At 29.5% G+C, this 21,843-nt stretch overlaps 1 pseudogene across 1 annotated transcript; it reads left to right on the top strand.

The window, feature by feature from the left end:
- Positions 1-764: 764 nt before the first annotated feature.
- Positions 765-9,942, top strand: LOC124822494 (putative WRKY transcription factor 70; annotated as a pseudogene). Its single transcript, XR_015781845.1, has 3 exons — positions 765-1,264; positions 1,804-1,905; positions 9,436-9,942. The product of XR_015781845.1 is annotated as a putative WRKY transcription factor 70 (transcript).
- The last annotated feature ends 11,901 nt before the right edge of the window (positions 9,943-21,843 follow it).

Genomic DNA, 21,843 nt, shown 5'->3' with positions numbered 1-21,843 from the left:
AATTGGTCTTATTATGTAATGCGTCCAAATTAGATGTATCAGATTAATAAAATATTAATAAAGCAAGTTACTTCAACGGCAACATTTAAATTTAATATATAATAATAATTTTTTACTTATAAAAATATTAATTATTCTACTTTGATTATAATCATATATTTTATTTGTACAGTACACTAATCTTACACTCAAAAATCCACATTTGTGGCTTCGAAATTCAACACTTCACTGGTTGGACTGAAATGAGAGAAAATGCGGAAAAGAGCAAAGAAAATATTATTTCAGTTAAAAGAAGACAAAAAGGAGAGAAAAGTTAGGGTTTATTCACTTCAAATTTATCCGTTCAAGTGGGAGAGAAAATATATTTATATTATGAAAAGACTAGAAAAATAGTTATTTTATATACTTTTTAAACATAAAAAATCTATAATTTTATACGCATGAATTTAATCATCAAATCTTGAGAGACGTGTGAATATAATATTTCACTAGTCGATTTTAAAAATTCATCACATTATTATTTTTTCCTTCAAAACATTGGTGTGATTTAAAATATAATTTTTCTTTCCATTAATAACATTTTTTTTTCTATAAAAACAAACTGAAAATGATGGTTTCTACTTTTTTTTGTTATTCTCTTTTTTTGTGACTTAATGATAATAGATGTCAATTTTATCTGTAGAAAATAATATTCTTTAATTTCATTGGAGACTTTCTGATTATTTCACATCAATTGTGGTTTCCATAAAGTTCATTTAATGTTATCTCTCTTTCTCTACCCCTTATCTACTTCTTGCTATGCAAAATCAACCAAAACAAAACAAAACGATCAAACCAAAGATAGAACAAAAACATCAACAAAAACCAAAGCTACAACCTCAGGCTTACAGAAAATGAAAAAGAATCTTTGCCCTGAAAGCGAAAGTGTCTCAGCCCAGAAGAAGAGAGAGATAATGGAAGATCTTGTTAAGGGCCATGAAGCTGCTACTGAACTAAGACTTCTGCTTCAGAACCCCTTTGGGACTGAACCCTCTCTCTCTTCTCATCACCTCATAGCCAAGGTGCTCAGATCTTTCACACAAGCTCTTACTATTATCAATTCTTCCCCTTTGGCACCTGCTTCTGCAGATGGGCTGGCTCATCGGAATCTCCTGTTTTCCGGCGAAAATGGGCCGTCTGTTCCCCGTTCCGGCAACTGTCCGACATCTGGAGATTGCAGTGAGAAGAGATCCAAAAAGGGTGGGAGAGGTCGCTACAACAGAAGGTTAACATGTCATATTCTCTTTCTCACCAATCTCTCTCTCTCTCTCTCTCTCTCTCTCTCTCTCTCTCTCTCTCTCTCTATATATATATATATATATATATATATATATATGTAGTGTGTTTTCTTTCAGTGCCAAAGGGTTTTATTGTTCCGTTACTGGCACAAGAACCCTTCTCCGGTTGCTTATTAGGATAATCACCGAGGGATTTGATGAATTGGGATGCGTACGAATGTACGGACATTGGGTGTGTTATGCTTGACATGACTGAACTTTTTGGTTTATGAAAAGAACTTAAAAATTTTAGGTTATGTATGTTGTATATATAGATACTAGAATTTCTGCAGAATTATAATATTCCTATTCCTATATATATGTTGATGGTAGGTTCAGATCCAAAAGGGTTTCTTGTTTGTTCTAATTTCTGAGGGATGAACTTTACAGTGTGGATATGATATATATATATATATATATATATATATATATATATATGTGTGTGTGTATATATTAACTAATTCATGAATGAATTGGACTTGTGCAGAAAGAGTCTCCTCACATGGACTGAGCTATCTTACACTACTGATGACAATCATGCCTGGAGGAAGTATGGACAAAAGAAAATTCTGAATTCTGAATTCCCTAGGTATATTTTTTTTTTAATCATTCTTTCGTGTTAAATTATGTTGAAAATTTTTAGAAAGTTAAAGAAAATAACAATTAATTTAATAAAATTTAATGATGTATGCATATCTTCATCAAAATTTAATAAAATTTATTTTTCCATCAACTTAATTATTATCTTATACAAAATTGTTCTGCGTTATGTACTGTTTATAATGACTTTTCTGTATTCTATATATTTATTATATATATTATTATACATACAGAGTAAACTTGTCTTAAAATTCTAAGTTCTAATAGTGATGGCCTACGTCGGTGTAGATATAATATCCAATTACTTTCAAATACTTTCCTACCACATCTCGTGTCAATCCTAAAAATTTCTTAACCAATTCATCTATTCTTTTACAAGTTTCAAACTATGATTACTTAAATATTAAAATGAATACATTATATATATATATATATATATATATATATATATATATATATATATATACACATCAATAAAAGATAAAAGGGAGAAGTTGGAGGAAAATAAGTAAAAAGATCCGAGGGTGTGATATATCTTTTACAACAAGGAGGGATGGATGCAACAATTCTAAGAATATGTAACTAGTACTAAAGAGGCCTCGAGCACACTACTAGAAGAGTTTTGAGGAAGTATAAAGATACACTATTAAATTTCAAGCACTAAGACGCGAATTTGAGTTCTTATATAGAGTCTCAAATCATTAAAGATTAATATTATAAAATAAAATTAAAAAAAATAGTCCATCAGATAAGGATATGTGAAAAGAATATTGGTTAGAACAAATTTATCAAAATAATTCTAATTTTTATTTTCCATAAATATGATACCATTGGGACTATAAATTAACAAAATATTTGATTGTATTGTCAATGACAAAACTAATAAACTCTATTGAAGTATATGAACAAAAATTGAAAAAATGAGATGATAACACTATAAATTAACAAAATATTTGATTGTATTGTCAATGACAAAACTAATAAACTCTATTGAAGTATATGAACAAAAATTGAAAAAATGAGATGATAACTGTATCGTATGAAATATGGACCAAGCGGTTATTGAATAAAGTCGATCGGTCTATCTGCAATTGGTCAACCTGGTCAAATGTTTAGGTCGTAATTGGGCCTACCACACTAATAAGCTACTTCAAATGGTAATTGGGCTAGTGCTTAAGTGGTTACTGGGCCAATAGTCCAGTGGATGATAAAATAATTAAAGATATCTGGTTAAAGATATTTGATAAACCAAATCCAAAATGTTTTGGTAGATATTTTTGTGGGATCGAGACATGTGACTTTACCGCTCCTGGATGACTTTGTCGCTCGCTCTCTGGCTCTTCTGCAAAGTAAACCGAATGCTCGCTCTCCCGCAATATAGATCGCACGTTCGTCTTTCTTGTGTCCAAATGCCTAGATCGCCTTCCTTTCTCCAACCTGAACCGCTCGATCACTTTCAATCTCCTGATGTTGACCGATCGGTCTCCTTCTTGATGAGGGGGGATGTACCTGAAAAAGGCATTATGATGCTCAAGTTAGGCGTGTTGTTGAAGAGCTTTAGCTCTTAATCAAATACTCAGTGAATGGTTAGCACTGTTTGAGTATTAAGAGTAGTGGAGGGTGAATAATGCGTAAGTGGAACGTACCTAGCTTTTGGCCCTGTCAATGTATTTATAAGTGTTTCATAGATCAAATAAAAACAACCTTACTTGGAGATTCGATTAGTTAACCATAAACGACTTTATCAATATCTTCAACCAAATATTTTGGATTTGGTTTATCAAATATCTTTAACTAGATATCTTTAATTATTTTATCATTCACTGGACTATTGGCCTAGTAACCACTTAAGCACTGGCCCAATTACCATTTGAAGTAGCTTATTAGCGTTGTAAGCCCAATTATGGCCCAAACCATTTGACCAGGTTGACCAATGGCGGATAGATCGATCGACCTTATTCAATAACCGCTCAGTCCATATTTCATATATAATAACTAAATTGAAAATGATTTTTAATCAAAATTCAAATTAAGATATGAATAAAGAGAATGAAGTGAGACATGTCTCGAAATAAAGAAAACTCTAAAAGTTTTTCCAAGTTCAATCAAGATAATTATTCTCCATGTAACATCTTTAAGAAATCAAGATAATTGGAAACAGATGGTTAGTATTACATAAAGTCACAATCTTAACAATACAAAAATTTGGACATTGAAACAAAAATAACTATAAAGCAAATTAAACTGAAAAACATGAACGTCTTTTTTGTGCAACTTGAGATTATAGCGATGAAGTAAGTGAAAATTGGTACTTGAATAGTGGATGCAATAATCATATTATCAAAGACAATAACATTTTCAGGAATACCGATGACTATGTCAAAGTGAAAGTTTGATTGAGAAACAATATTGATGTGGTGAGAACAAAGAAAGTTGTAAGACTCATGAAAGATGTGGAACCTATTTCTAATCTTAAAGAAAAATTGTCCAAATGATGTTTAACAAATATACTCTTCACCGAAAATACTTATTGAATCTAACAACAAAAGACGAGAGATTAGTGAATTTAAAATGAATAGAACAAATATAAGTTTCCTATAAACTTCATATATACTATGGATATTGATGAAAGTCCAAATTAATTATTCATGACATTGACATAAAAAATGTGATCATTTCAGCACCTAAGCTTTGAAGAATTTATATTAAAAGAACATGAAAGGAGGATTGTCATTCTTTAAAGAAAATAATGAAGCCTCATAAGGATATGTTTCCTTGAAAAGTAACATATATCACTATTTTTACTTGACAAAGCAATGAGAACAAGATAGTTATCGGAATTAATCCAAAAATAAAAATATAGAAAATAATGAAGCTTATAAAGGTCATCTCCTACAAAAGTCACATAAATTATCATTTTCAACTAATAAAGCATGGAAAACAAAAAAATTATTAGAATTAATCTACATAACATCTATCGATAAATGAGGACATACTTAAATAATAATATGAATTATCTTTTTCATTGATGATTTGTGTAGAATAAAGAGTTATACTTCATTAAGGGAAAAAAATCAAAAGTCTTTTATGATATTAAAGAAGAAGTTCAAGAAATGATAAAAGATCCAAATACACCTTTATGACCTACATAACAACTAGATTCTTCCTAAGAGACTATTCTATGATGTGTTTATAAGATCCTTCGTGGATATATATGAACATGCAATGTGGCAATGTTTGAATTTGAACACTATGAAGATTTAACAAAGAGAGAAAATAGGATCAAGACAATTAAGGAATAAATTAAAATGATTCAAAAGAATAATCCTTGCTGTAACACATTTCATTGGAATCATATTAGTATAACTCGTTTAATTAAGCATATCACATTTGTAGGTAATTTCTATAAGTATAAATATATTTACAATTCTTTTAAATAAAAATTTCAAAATAAATTTAGAAATGTCATATTGTATAAAGGAATATAAACAAGATATACATATACAAAAATCTCTACAAAAAGAAACAAATCTTAGTCTCCTTATTGTTTTTAGCACTCCTTTGTACTATCATCTCTTTGATGTAACACATAATCATAGCATATGTAAACCATAACAAAAGAGCAAGGTAGCATATTTTAAATAAAGTATCATTTCTAAAATAACACAAGTTAAGACCTCATATACTTTAACATATCATTCATCAACCACGCTAGATCATTTAACAAACCATATATAAATCAATACTGACAATTACTATTGGAAGACTTGTGTGTTGAATTAGATTTTGGGATCTTACACTTATCACATGGCCTTTAAGTTTATTATGGTTTAAGTTTTGACTCTTTACAACCTCACATTTTAGAAACTAAATATTTCTCTTATGTTAGGGTAAATTGCTATATCATCCACAAAAGTACATGGTCCTTTTTTGTACTGCCCCTCCAAGATATGTGAATCTCCATCAACTATCACCACCAAAATATCAACTCTCTTTAGAAATTTATTATTACTGACGGCTCATCCAACAAGTAGATTGTTTGACAAGTATCGTATGCTCTACTTAGAAAAAATGACAAGTATATCACTTTAGTATTATTAGCTTCAAAGGGTTTATCTCTTCTTAACCTTTCAATGAATATCATCTAGTTCTAAAATAAGATACCGTAGGCCAAGTAAATCTAAACTTAATCATCCTATGATTTAGATGATAGTGTAAAGCTTTCTCTACACAATTGCATAAACTCTTTAACTATATCAAATTATCCCTCTACTTATTCATGTATTTTTATTCATTTTTTATGCAAAATTGATATACAGTCAGCTTAAAAAATTTACTTCCAATAAAATCACTTGATTGATCTAAAACATTTCAAAGGCATGTAAATTTTTTCAACAAATCAAACATCCCATAAATCAAATTTTAACAAAACAATTTCAACAATAATGAATAATTTGATTTGAAAAATCAGTCACAAACAACCAACATTATCACATCCCATCACAAACATACAATTCACACAACAAAAAAAATCAGTCAACCTCACAAATGAAAAATAAAACAGTTAACTTATCGTACCTGAACTTGAACTCTTTCTTTATCAAGCTCCATAAACTCGAATTCATACAGAATGTTCTATCTACTTAGATCAATTATCTAAACACATCATATTGATCATTAACATGATCAAATTATCCTTTGATCTATTTAGGTGTTTTAATTCATTTTTTATGCAAAATTGATATACATTCAGTTTAAAAAATTTACCTCTAATACCCCTTGATTGAGCTAATACATTTCAAAGGTGTAAAGTTACTTAACAAATCAAACATCTCATAAATCAAATTTTAACAAAAAAAAAATCAACCATAATAAATAATATGATTCTTCAATCAACAACAAACAACAAACATCGAACATTATCACATCTCATCACAAACATGCAATATTCACATAATAAAAAATCAGCCAACCTCACAAATGAAAAATAAAACAACTAACTTCTCTTACTTAAACTTGAGCTCTTTCTCTATCAAGTCCCACAAACTCAAATTCTCACAAAGATGTTCTATCTACATAAAGGAAACCTTAGATTAATGATCTAAACGCATCATATTAATCATTAACATGGTCAAATTCTTCATTTGGTCTATTTAAGTGTTTTTATTCCTTTTTTATGCAAAATTGATATACATTCAGTTTAAACAATTTATCTCCAATAGAACCACTTGATTGAGTTAATACATTTCAAAGGTGTAAATTTGCTAAACAAATCAAACATCCCATAAATCAAATTTTAACAATAAAATTTCAACCATAATGAATAATTTGATTTGTCAAATCAACCATAAATAACAAACAACCAACATTATCACTTCTCATAAAAAACATGCAATTCACATAACAAAAAATCAGCCAACCTTACAAATAAAAAATAAAACAGCTAGCTTCCTTTACTTGAACTTAGCTCTTTCTCTCGCAAGCTCCTGGAACTCTCATAGGATATTCTATCAATATAAAGGAAAACTTATATCAATGATCTAAACACATCATATTGATCATTGACATGAGAGATTCATCTTGAATCCATAAGAGTCACATGTAATTCAGTTTACCCACAAAAGGCATACTCAAGAAAAATGTAAGGATGAACTTATCCTGATTTATACTTTATTTAGATAGGATGAGGACTCATATAGTTCGCATTGATCTTCAAAAGTATGAATAAATTAGTCAAAAATCTAGAAAAAATACAAAGGAAGAGAAGAGGAGTGTGTTTATAGAAATGATAATTTTATAAAATCAAACTCGATCAGTTAGCTTTGTACATGGTTTACAAACAAAGCTCAATCTAAATAGCATGACAAATAAGAATAAGACTAGATACAAACAATCAGAAGTTAACTACAATGAAATGTTTGCTAAAGTTAAGCAAATTCAACTCATGTTTGACCAAGATACTACCAAAACTCAAGTTTTAACAATTATAATATATATTGAAGTTCCTAAAATTTGAATATAAGAGCGAAGTTAAGTTATGATGCAAATTTTTAAAAATTTCGAGAAAATAAAATTCCTAAAAACTAAAACTAACAATTCCTACTTGTGAGAACAATCTATAAAAATAATCAAAAGGTTTATTGTGTGTAGTATAATCTCTAAGAACATAGAACATAATTCTTTATCAATGCTAAGTGATGCGTCTTGCCCCATCTCCAAAGTGTATCTCTTCTAGAACCTATATTTACTATATTGCTATACACACCGCTACACTTATCTATCTCTTTTTAACTTATAAACTTTCAATTTTTATTTTCAATGGAGATATATAATTTTGGGATAAATATGATTATTTATATGTAGTAATTAAGTTGAATATTTGTAAATGTCATTTTGTTTAGTTATTAGATGTATTAATTCATTTGTTCCCTTACATCTCAGAAAAGTGGTGATAGATTTTTATACAAAACACACATCATAGAAATTTACTGCAAACTGATCTTTTTTGAGTTTCTTAATTATTCATTTCAAAAGTAGAAACTACAGTCAAAACATGTTGTGTAAGTGGAAGACCTATCAGAAAAAATTGACATATATATAGAATGTTATTATTCTAATGCGACTATAAGAACCTAATACGGTCCTTAATTCCTTTTTAGTATGTTATTATTGTAATACAAAATATAAAATTACTCATTAATTTTTAGTGGAATGTTAAGATTGTGTTTAAGTAGGACTCTTAATTTGTTTTTATGGTCTCACAATAAACATCACATATTTATATTTTGTTTATTTCTTTTTTGTATTATAAATGACAATATTCATTCATTCATATATACATATATATATATATATATATATATATATATATATATATATATATATATATATATATATATATCAGAAATAATGAATGCACATGAATATTAAAAATATTTCAACCGAAATTTTTAAAACATTAGGTTTGTATCTCATCTAAGCATAATATGATATGAGATAATATCTAATTTGTTTTATTGTAGTCAAACTATTTTGCATAATATAGGTTTTTTTATTTTGCTTACTATCCTATTTTATTGGTGATGGATGTCTTATTTTGAAAGAGAAAATAGGTTGAAGTACATCTAATGAAATAGTATAGTATATTTCATTGATGTCACTAGTGTCTACCATGTTTTAGAAAATATTACAAATCATCGTCCTCTTTCTTATGGTATTTTCATTCAGTTTTTCTTGCATTATCTCATATTATCATTACCATATTTTCTCACCCACACAACTTAGAATGGTCACTAACATACTCAGCAATTAGAAAATTGCTAGTTGAAAAAACTATATTCTATGTAAAACTTCACATCGATCATTGATTCCAACAGAAACCTTAACACATCTAGACCAATCTGTTATGTTTTCTATCTGACATAATATCTTGTCATATGTAATGACTTTATACCTAGTTACTCAGATTCTATTGGTCAATCAAACTCACATTGTTCTTGTATAATATAATGTCTTGTAGGGGTTACTTCAGGTGCAGTCATAGGTATGATAAAGGTTGCAAAGCAACGAAACAAGTGCAGAGGGATGAACAGTATCCTCAGATGTATCAAACTACTTACATTGGCTCTCACACATGCAATGCCATCTCCGAGATTGTGACAAACTCAACAGATTCTTCCAATTGGGAATCTTATCTTTTGAATTCTGATCATGATTCTGTTTATGAACCCCTAATAGCTCACCAACCTTAACTGTAAAACAAGAATTTCCCAAAGAAAGTAAAACATCAAGTGATCTCACAGATTACAAGCCATTCGAGCCTAGCTTGGTGTCAGATTTGAAGGATTTTGAACCATTCATGCCCTCCATTGTGCCCTAGCGAAGAAGGCAGATAGCAATGCAGGCATCTCTTCATTTGGGTTTCACTTTGAGCAAGTGTATTAATAAGGTTCTTCATAAATACTTTAAAACAAGAAGAAAATTCAAATAATATTTCTAAATGAAAGTTTTATGTGCATTAATCCCATCCTTGGTTTCAAAAAAAATTATTTATATATATATATATATATATATATATACGCTAATTTGGGTTTGTGAAGAAATTATATAGTTATTTTTTTGTAGTTTTCTATTTCTAAAACAAATTCCCTGTTCAAATCCAAGTGTTTGTTTCCTAAGCTCACTTTTTAACTTTGATGTTTTTGTTGCCAAAATTTTTTTATAGTACCATTTATTTTTCTTCTTGTATAATTTGCTGAAACATCTTTCTCCCTCAAACATTGTTGAATTCTTCCTAAGAAATACCCTTTCGGAAATTCTTTCTATTTCAAATTAAGTCAATGCCATTTGTTTAAGAGCATGAAATAGTGGTGTTTATTTCACATCTTTTTGCTTGCTTTCAATTATTGAGATTGAATGAGTGTGAACCATAAAATTTTATGAGAGAACAAAATATGAATAGTGACAATAGGCGGAAAGATAGACTTAGTCAGTTTTTGGAATTTCAACTACCAGATCTTCTTCCGATAATGTCTCTTTATTTGGACAATTCAACGAAATTAAGGTTCGAAGCAGGGACCACAATAAGAACATGAAACAATAGAAAATTATAAGGGACAAGATCATGGAAGGATAAGGAAGAAGGGTTATGGAAGGACATTTTAGAGTCTTAGTATGACTTTTTTGGAGAAACTTAAATGGTACTAGAAACAAAAAATATGAATTTTGGTGGTGGATAGATTTAAGCACGAAGTCTGTAGGAAGGGACAAAAAGAGAATTGGTTTATAGTAATGTTACGTGGAAAGTTGGATTAGGTAATAAGATAAAATTCTAGAAGGATAAATGGGTTATATGGGATTTCAAAAGATAAAGGAAAAACAATTAAAGAATTAGAAAGGAGGAATACTGATAGGAGGAAATGGTGTTTGGCATGGAGAAGAAAGAGATTTGAGTGGCAAAGAATCCAAGAAAAATATATTACTGCAAGAGATAACACACATATCATTTGATAAGGAATGTGATTATACCTAAGTTTGGAAAGAAGAAGATATGGAGTGTCTTTCGATACGTAGGGCCGAGACATACATCTTCACAATTTCAATTTATCTTTGCGATACTTGTTAAAAACACTCTGACGTTCAAGTTAGTATTAAGTTACTGATTGGTTATAATCGTTAAATATTAAATGCGTATAGTTTTCATATTAGGCCTTTGAATAGGGTTGGCTCAATTGAGGCCCAATGTTGCTTAAGCATGTTTTTACTTTCTTAATTCGAGTAAGAGGTTTCGACTGAACAGCTAAGGGGGTCGTACAAACCATGAAACTAGTTAATCTATTCGGTATATCGGGTTGTGGTTTTTCTGAGCTATCTTTCTATATCTTTGATCGATCGGTAAAATTACACCGGTCGGTCTGTATGGTACACATGTTTCGGTATGTAGGGTCGAGACGTACACCTTCACAATTTCAATTTACCTTTGTGCCTCTTCTCAATCCTCTCGAGTTCCTCTTATCTGTAATTCTTCCTTTTACACAGTCCAAGCCTGAGCGGTGGATACATGTTAGAGACACTTCGACACTCAAGTTAGTATTAAGTTATCGATCGGTTATAATTGTTAAGTCTTAAATGCTCAATAAATGCAATCACCTACCTTTATTTATAGTTAAGTCTTAAATGCTCAATAAATGCAATTGTTACCTATATTTATAGTTTTCGTATTGGGCCTTTGAATAGGGCTGGCCGAGTTGAGGTCCAATGTTGCTTAAGCATGTTTTTACTTTCTTAATCCGAGTAAGAGGTTTTGACTAAATAGTTAAGAGGGGTCATACAAACCATGACACTGGTTAATCCGTTCTGTATATCGGGTTGTGGTTTTCCTGAGCTATCCTTCTATATCTTTGACCAATCAGTAAGATCCAGATATACGAAAATGAAGAAAAATTTTTAATGGGAAAGACATTGATACTTTAATACCTTTTGGAAAATAAAAGTTTTACCAATTACACAACATTTCACGTGGAAGGTATTGCTAGGTAAGGTATCAAGAGGGACAAAGCTGACTAGTAGGAGGTAGCAGCAATTGACATTATATGTCCGTTATATAATGACAAAGAAGAAACTTGTATCTTACAAAGTTTGAAACATGCATGATAGATGGGTTCGTGTGAACAGACACCATAATGAACCTAAGCACCAAGTTCAACACTTTCACCTATTTAAATTGTATGGAAAAAGAATATGACTTAGAGGTTAGTTTAGATATCAATCATTTGGAACATATGGAGACAAAAGAATAAGATGATGTTTAACTAATGAAAGTTAGATGTTGATAAAGTATTTTATATGTCCAGTTAAAAGCTTGGGAATGGTTAAGACAGAAATTTCCTTATGTTACATTCTCCTATTCATACTAGTACCAATGTGTACTAGAATGTATAAAAACACTACAATAGTTATTATTATATGAGGAGAGAACAATTATGCATGTTATAGAACAATCATGTTTAGATTAATGAAAAATGTTATTGGATGAGTGCATTAAGTAGCACTAACAATATGTAGCACAATATTTAAAACTCTAAAGCTATATAGTTATTACCAAGGATAAATCATAATAGCTGAAATACATACGTTGTTTTTTACTTTTTTACTTTGCTCTTTTTCCTATAACAGAAAAAAAAAAGAATGGACATAACATTAGGAAGATTTTATAGAATCTTATATCAAACACTTAGAACAAAAAGTACTACCTTGGAAACCCACATCTTAAGGGTTCTTATTAATTTCGCGTGTCAAAAACTGATGAGTCAAGTATAAGAAACACTACTAGAACAGAATAGTTATCATGCATTTAAACACTTAATTAAAATAGGAAGTAAAATAAGTGTTGTATTATTAATCATTGTATGTATTTATTAATCTGTGACCAACTTCTTTGTTTTTATTGATACAATGTTATAATATGAGTTATGATAACACTACTACAAAAAAGTGCATAGATAGCGCTTTTTTTTATCATAGATAGCGCCTTTTAAGCGCTATCTATGATGGCGCTATCTATTAATAGATAGCGCTTCGAAAAAAAGCGCTATCTATTGGTGTCTGACAATAGATAGTGCTTATTTAAACAAGCGCTATCTATTGGTCTAATTTTTTTAAAAAAAAAATTTCATAAAATATTTCAAAAAATAAAAATTCAAAAGAAAATATAAAATATTGATTTTATTATATACAAATTTATTGGTTCTATTATAAAAAAAAATATAAAATATTAAGAAAAATATGAAAAAGAGAAAAGTATCTAAAAGAATGTTCATAACTACTAATACTTAATATTTCAAAACTCTCCATCATGACTTCTTGCTCTTCTAAGTAGTTGTTATTGATTCATTATGCTTCTCTTGCACATCACCATCTGCTGTTGGAAGGAAAGGGCTTGCACCATGAAGAGAAAAAACTGAATACGAAAACCCCTTAACTTGTTCAATCAATTCCCCTACTCCCTTCAACTCCCCAAATCTTAAAATTGTACCATCCATATAGAATTAACCTGCAGAAAATAAGTATGATCAAACATGTTATGTATCAATTCGAAATGGCACAGAAGCATTAGAGAATTTCAAATAGTTGTTACCAGTTACCAGAAAATACACCATATTAAGTACTTTTCTAATTATTAAGAGAAAAAAGACAATTAAATCATAAATATATAACTAGAAAGTAACATGAAGCCGTTGTGATGATGACTATATATATCTTACCAAAATGTAAAAATCTCCTTGCCAGCCCTTATAATGAACCCAAGGGATTCCATAACAGCCATTCAAAGTACTTTCCAATGTAAAAAATATAAAACTGAGAACTACATAAGTATCATTAGATCAATTGAAGCTAAAAGTATACTTTCTTAATAATCATGTTCAAACACAAAAGGAAGATTACTCACCTGTAAACTTGCCACTCATAAGGTGACCCTTAATTGCAACCCTTCAACCAGTTCTTTGTTTCTACAAACAAGCAAGGAATTTTTAGTAATTAAATACAAATGCAACACAAAAAGATGACAATCCCAAAATATTAAAATTAATAGTTTATACATATAACTATAAAACAGAAGTTAACATGAATAACCCAAAATATTTTAGGCAAGCATAGACTGAAATGGTAATATTCAACTAATATTTATATTATCCTAGGTTTTCTAGAGCTAAATACTCAAATCAAAATTCTATATTTTTAGTAAATGTTAAGTGCTGAAGGTAAAAGCTTTACCAACTCCAAAACATAAATAAGCTCCATAGCAATAGCTTTGAATTGGCGAGACACCATTATGAAATCTGGATCTTGCTCCACTTATTCCAGCTCTAGATTATAAAAATGGAAGCAACTAGTCTTCAAAGATAATGAATTATATTTTATCAATGGTTGATTCATCATGAAAGAATTGTAAAATTCTTTTTTTCCAGTTTATCATAATGCTAAAATGCCATACTATTAAGCTGAAAACAACAACAAAATTCTTAATTCATTAAACTATGTCAACTATATGGATTACATGATACCATTGGGTACAGTCAAAAAACAAATCCTTAGAGAATTATTCCCCGTGACATCCCTTTTAACAACTTCTTCCAATGTTCTTCATGGTCCTCTACCCTCTTCCTCCAAAGAGACAAAATATCAAGTAATGGGTAAACCTTGAAAAGGTTGCTAAAATTTTTGTCACATTTTGCATGCACTCACACTCCTCTCCATCCATCACAGTGCACCTAATTTGGAGGGGACATCCGCAAAGGTAAAAGGAAAAGGTTAATATTAACCAATATAGTCTTTTGAGCATATAACAGAGTAACCTTAATTAGTTAACAAGATTTAGCTACTTACCCAACTTCCACTATCTGAAGATCCCAAACTTTCTTGCATATGCCACAATAATGCTTTGATTTTGTTAACTGAAAAACAAAGTGATTTTAGGGACTGGAAAAAAAATTCTAAACAAGTCCAGAACTTGAATTATGATGTTTTAGTTCCAGAACTAAATACAATCTATGAGAAGAAAATGATATACAAACTCTTTCATGTTCTACATAGGAATTGGCTCCCGACCCTTAAATCCTTTTTCTTCTTTAACATCTTATAAGGAAGGTTCAACCCACAAGCTTCACAAGGCCACATCTCTTTCTTCTCAAATAAATCCTGCAATGGAATTAAAATCAATGAACCATTGAACTTTGGCAGAATTCGTTATTTATACAGAGTAGTAATTACACGATCAAAGCTTACAGAAAAAGCATGCCAAGTCAATTTTGGGACTACAAATGAGAAAAAAATCACAGTGCCAGAACCAATTTTCAGTGGAAAAATAAGTACTCTAAATTTACAGAAAAAGCATGATAAGTACAAATTTCAATTCTAAGTTTAAAATGTGAGAGTATACCTTTGTTGCTACTTCTACTAGATTACATGAAATTGCAAAGTGGTTTTGAATCAACATTAAAATCATCTTTTTCTAAATAAAATATCCACAAATTCACATATTAAATCATCTTAAACCCTCTTACACTCAAAAATCACCAATAAAAACATTATATATCACCCAAAATCAGAGAATCCACAAAGCCATACCTGCAATGCAAAACTGATCAAGAAAAAATTAATATCGTGGATTCATGAAAATTGAAATATAAAGGAACCCACAATTTTATATGTACCAAGGCATGACTGTTTGAATGACAATGAGTCCTGTCAAAAACCCTAGAAGTAGAGCAAGTTATCAAAATCGTGAAAGGAGAAAAAGCTTAAAACCCTACAAAAAAGTATTAAAAAAATAATTAGAGGAATGAATGAAGTTAGTAACCTCATCTTGATGTTTCGGATGGAAAGGGTGAAAAATCGAAACAATCAGCGATTAAAACAGAGACAATGTGTCGATAGCACGGAAGTGTCTGGATTCCATCACAGAGGTATTATATCATAGTCTAATTTGATCTTTAACTATTATTGAGTAAATACCTATTTAATTCCTATAAAGGACAGAAACGTGAATGGGTAAAGGGATTAGGGAAAATCTGAACACCCCACTGAGATTTATGTTATGAGAAACGCAACTGGTGAAGAAATTGGGGAAAATGACCCCTTCAACCCAACAAGGCAGCAAATGTGGCTGACCGGTGCAGGAGCAACCCCCTTCAATGATGGCAGCATCACGACGGTAGGCTCACTAGCGGGTTGGGTCCCGACGATGACAGGTTTTACTTGTGGTTGGTTTCACTCACGACGAAGGAGAGAAGAAAAGGAGGGAAACGTCGGATTCAGACGAAGGATGCACAAGAAAGGCATTTTTAGAGTTACTGCTGAAAAAATAAGGAGAGAAGAGAAGGAGAGATTTTGAAAAACAACAAACGAGGGAAAGAAGTGAAAAGGTGAAAAGTTTCAGGGTAAGCACGAAGTGAAATTTGGAGGCAAGTACGATTCGATTTGAAATTTGGGGGCAAATTGAAAGTTAAATTTAGGCGTAGTGGGTTTCATGAATAAGTGAAACTGAAAATTTAGGAAGGTAAGAAGAAGCTTGAAGAAGAAACGTAAAAGAAGCACGCTGACAAGGGGAACCGAAAACCTCTTTTTAAAACATTTTCAAGGTATATAACAGATAGCGTTTTTAAATAAAAAACGCTATTTATTAGATTTTTTTAAATTATAAATTTTAAAAATAATATTAATTATCTATAGACAGCGCTTTTTTAAAAAAATGTTATCTATTGTCATAGATATAGATAGCGTTTTTTTAAATAAGCGCTATCTATTGTTTCGCATATGTATAGATAGCGCTTATTTAAAAAAGCGCTATATATTGAGCGCTATCTATGAGCAATTCTGTAGTAGTGTAATTAAGAATTGTGTACATATATTTTGTATAAGGGACAAGATCATAACTGGTCACATGAAGGGAGAATGGACTGTCGGAAGAAACACGCGTATAGAAAAACTAGACAAACCATAACTTTTAACTGTTATCAGTAACTTAACCCTGTCTTTACGTCCAAAAAAATGTGTGTTGCTTTAAAAAACAATATAACTGTGATGTGCGTGGAATTATTCTATATGACTATTTCTTAATTTTAGATTTATTACTTTCAAAATTACATTGTACGAAAAAAATTTATTAGTTGTGTATGAATTAAACTCCACGAGTTTTGATTTGTTATATTAGTATTGAAAATTATAAAGCATGCTCTTTGATTTTGGCGACAGAGTACAATTCAACATTATCATTCAATGTAAAAGACAAATGAAAATTCGATAAAATATATATATATATATATATATATATATATATATATATATATATATATATATATATATATATATATATATATATATATATATATATATATATATATATATATATATATATATATATATATATATATATATATCGGAAAGACATATTTAAGAACAGGTGTGAAGTTGGTTGGAAAGAGACTTGAAGATAGACCTGGCCTTGGGTCTTTCTGTGCCACTTAGTTCCAGCTGTTTTCTTTTTTTCTTTAGCATATTGTTTAATTTGAAATAAATCACAAAAAGAAATATATATATATATATATATATATATATATATATATATATATATATCTTTTTCATTTTTATTTATGAAAATTTATTAGGTGAGCAGCAATTATAATATTGAGTGTGATGTTATGTTTATGTAGTTTGTCTACAAAGCTCAAACAAACTCATCTTCATTAATATCAACAAAGTGACTTTGTATTTAATTGTATTAATAACCATAATATATTATTCTTTAGGTGAGTTATTTGTTTTAAAATTTTGTAGCTTTCACCAAAGATTTAAATAGTCTACGTATGCTGTGAAAGTTATTAAATAAATGATTAATATACTTTTTCATGTACGTCAAGTCAGCTTTATTAATACTTAAAACATTATTTTATAAATTTATCCTGTTTAAACTTTGTTTTTTAAATAACGTTTCTTATATAAGTGACCATGGTAATGGCATTTACGTCAATTGTGAATTTTATGAATTAACTTTATTTACTTCTCAAAAATTTTATAAACAAGTGAAAGAGATTACGCAATTGAAATAAAGTCTACATAAAATATTTATATCACTTTTCATCTAAATTAGAACAAACTTTGGTTTAATTGCTTCCTTTGTCCCCAGTTTAGTTGAATTGTGTCAAATTCATCCTCATTTTTAAAAAAGTTTCATTGTCATCCTCACGTGGTGTAAAAGTTTCATTGTCGTCCTCACGTGGTGTAAAAGTGTCAATTGAATCCAAACATAGAAAAAATTTGTGTCAAAGTAGTCATTTTTCCTATATATCTGTGTCTTCCTTTCATACAATCAAGTACAGATATTCATTTTACCTTATCCAATTTAAGGCTTTTCATAGCTCCAGAGAAGTGACATATGAAAGGAAGACACAGAGATATAGGAAAAATGACTACTTTGACACAAATTTTTTCTATGTTTGGATTCAATTGACACTTTTATACCACGTGAGGACGACAATGAAACTTTTTTAAAAATGAGGATGAATTTGACACAATTTGTAACATCCCAATATCTCACATTGGATAATTCATATTATTACATTTACGGTAACATCCCGTAATCTCACACTTAAAAATTCACAGTTGATATACATATTTTAAACTCAGATTTCAACTATAAACTCCTAAGTATAACTTGAATCCTTCTAACTTATCTTCGATCTCTTTCTTCATTGGTATTGCTTCAGACGACATTCCTTCATCTGCTCCCGTATAATATCACGCATTATACGATCATCGCATTCACATGCACACACATGTAAGGGTGAGCTAACAATTCAATACAATAAACATACCTCGATATCAAACCATACTATGCTCACTATACCAGATCAAATTACATAAACAAATATGAGTTACACACTAAACCACATTGCATGCATCAATATATATCAAACACCAAATCAGAATGCATACACCAATATACATCAATGCATACACCAATATGCATCAACACCAAATCAGAATGCATACACCAATATGCATCATGCATACACCAATATGCATCATGCATACACCAATATGCATCGAACATCAAATCAGAATGCATACACCAATATGCATCACGTCCATCAATCCCAAAAGTCATACAAATTGACTATATCACATACATTCACATACTTTCCACATAAATCACATTATTATAATTCACAATCATGTTCAGATGCATAAATTCAAATCTAATAAAATCCAATTATTTCAGAAATCATACAAACTGAATATAGTCCAACAAGATATATTACACAATAATTTAACAGTCCAAAATCTGTTCAATAGGATTTAAGTTAAAAACTTGTCGAGTAGACTTCTAGGAAAGAGAGGTGCGTCACAATGGACAACTTAAGTACCAAGTCTTTCCTTAGCCAAAGTGTTCCTCAAATAGTTTTTAACAAATTTCTTATTTACAGATTTAAAACAACAGCATATAATATTAACACCGAAATTTAATATAGATATCAAAAATAGAAATTTAAGCAATATTGAGATCTCTGAGAAGATACGAAATTAATATCTATAAATCTGTAACTCCGATTTCAAATCTGAATGGTCACAATAATTCACTATTTGTTATAAACTATATATTAAAATTTCAGGTTGATCCAACGGTTAACTAGATAGATATTGAGGTTTTACCGAGGTAACTTAGGTGCAGAATTTTAAGTGGTTTTCAATTATACTCAAAATGCGGAACTAATTTCCCTAAGCACAAACATTTAATTACAAATCTGAACGGTCAAAATGACTTAATATGTCTTATGAATTACATACTAAATTTTGGGCTCAATCTAACGGTAAATAAAATATATATGAAATGTTTACCATAATAACTTAAGAACAGAAATATAGTGTTCATCAGATTTTTCAAAACTTAAAAATTATTTTCTCCAAACATAGACTTTCAATTTATAATCCGATCGGTCAAAGTGTATTAATATATCTTAGGAATCATATATAAAATTTTCAAGTTGATCTAACGGTCAAATAAGTCGTAATATATATTTTACCGAGATGACTCAGTAATAGATCTACAGGGGTAATTAATTTACTCAAACATGCAGGATTTATTTCTCTAAGTACAGACTTCTAATTACAAATCCCAACGGTCAAAGTGAAGAAATAGGTCTTAAGATTCATATATTAAAATTTTAGCTAAATCCAACGGTCAAAATAATTAAAAGAAAATTTTTACCATACTAACTTGAAAATAAGAAAATTATAATCATGAAAACTAAATTTATATAAGTGAATAGATAACTACCATTACCAAAATTTTAACATACTCATAACTCATATTCATTATCATAACATGGATAAAAATCATATACAAGAAAGATTAGCTCCCCTTACCTCTATTCCAGACTTAATCTCCTGCTCCGAATTTGTTTCCCCGAAACCCTTCAGAACCTCTACTCTTCTTGCAACTAAAAATTTCTCCCTAACTCTTTCTTCTCTATTTCTCAAGCTCTCACTTGATTCCTCTTTTCTTAGTGCAAAATACCCTTCCCTCCCATGGCTATTTATAGTAAAAAAAAATTTACTATTCATTAATATTTTAATATTATTTATTATTTTAATATTATTTAAAAATAATATTTCAATCATTTTCTCACCAAATCTGATCCTAATTTCTACCTACTACTTTCTTCCATGCTAAGGAATCTTAATGCTGAAAATTTATTTTTACTATTTACTTTTTACTATTTACTATTTACTTTTTACTATTCCATTAAAAAAATTTTACTAAATAAGTTACCAAAAATTTGAACCTTTCCTTCTAAAATTACTATAATTTTATATCCAAAATTTACAATTTTATATCCATTAAAATTATTATTACTAATAAAATACTAAAATTTACTACTATAAATATATATATATATATATATATATATATATTTATTTATTTTTTTTTTATGGGTCTTACATTCTCCCCAACACAAAAAAATTTTCGTCCTCGAAAATTCAAAAATTCGAAATAAAGTTATGATTATTTCACCTTATCTCCTAGTTTCCTTGTAAATTCATTTACTCTACTTATTTTGTGCATCAAATTTCTAGCATGTCAAATTTGAAATGTATTCACGAAAAAAATTAAAATCATAAACCTTCAAAACACTTTTACTTGACTCTTTTAGCCCCATGAAAACCACCATTAAACATACCTCACTAGTCTCAAAATAATTCATTAATGTTTTAAAAGAACTCATCACTCATAAACTATTAATCACAAGATTCCATAAAACTTTTCATTCCTACTATAACAAGAAAGTGATTCTCCTTATAGATCCCTATTTAAGACTTCCATGACCCTGTTAAACTCTAAGAATCATTCTTTTTCCGTAACAACTTTCCATTATTTAATACAGTTTCTACTCCTAGAAATCGTACGCCTCCAAAAGCCACTTATGATTACCAAAATTTTATACTAGATTGCTCCACCTTACCCTATACTTCTATTTTCCGTAAAATTTCTAATTACTCTGATGATTACACGGAGTCCAAAACACTATTACTAAACAATTCATCCTTATGTTTTCTTTTCTATACCCATTTAACAAGGACTTGTCCAAAAATAATACTTATATTGAGTATGCTTTATAACATCCATAGAAACTCTTCCACACTTAAGATTATGCATCATTTCCTTCACTCGTCCTTGATGAACTTATCTGATTCTCGGTAATATTGCATTCACCCTTAACTACACTTAATGTTCAACAATCAACTCACAATTCTTGAAGACCATAAACTTCTAAAAACATATTGTAACATGACCAAACTATCCTTTCGATCATACCCTAGACTGCAATATCTATCCTTCACTTGCATTGGTCAGACATCCCTAAAATAC

This window comes from Vigna umbellata, chromosome 9, assembly GCF_029865625.1.
Source record: "Vigna umbellata cultivar VRB3 chromosome 9, Vumbellata_1.0, whole genome shotgun sequence".
Taxonomy (NCBI): domain Eukaryota; kingdom Viridiplantae; phylum Streptophyta; class Magnoliopsida; order Fabales; family Fabaceae; genus Vigna; species Vigna umbellata.
Note: the sequence above shows the minus strand (reverse complement) of the source record. Positions and strands in the feature narration are given on the sequence as shown.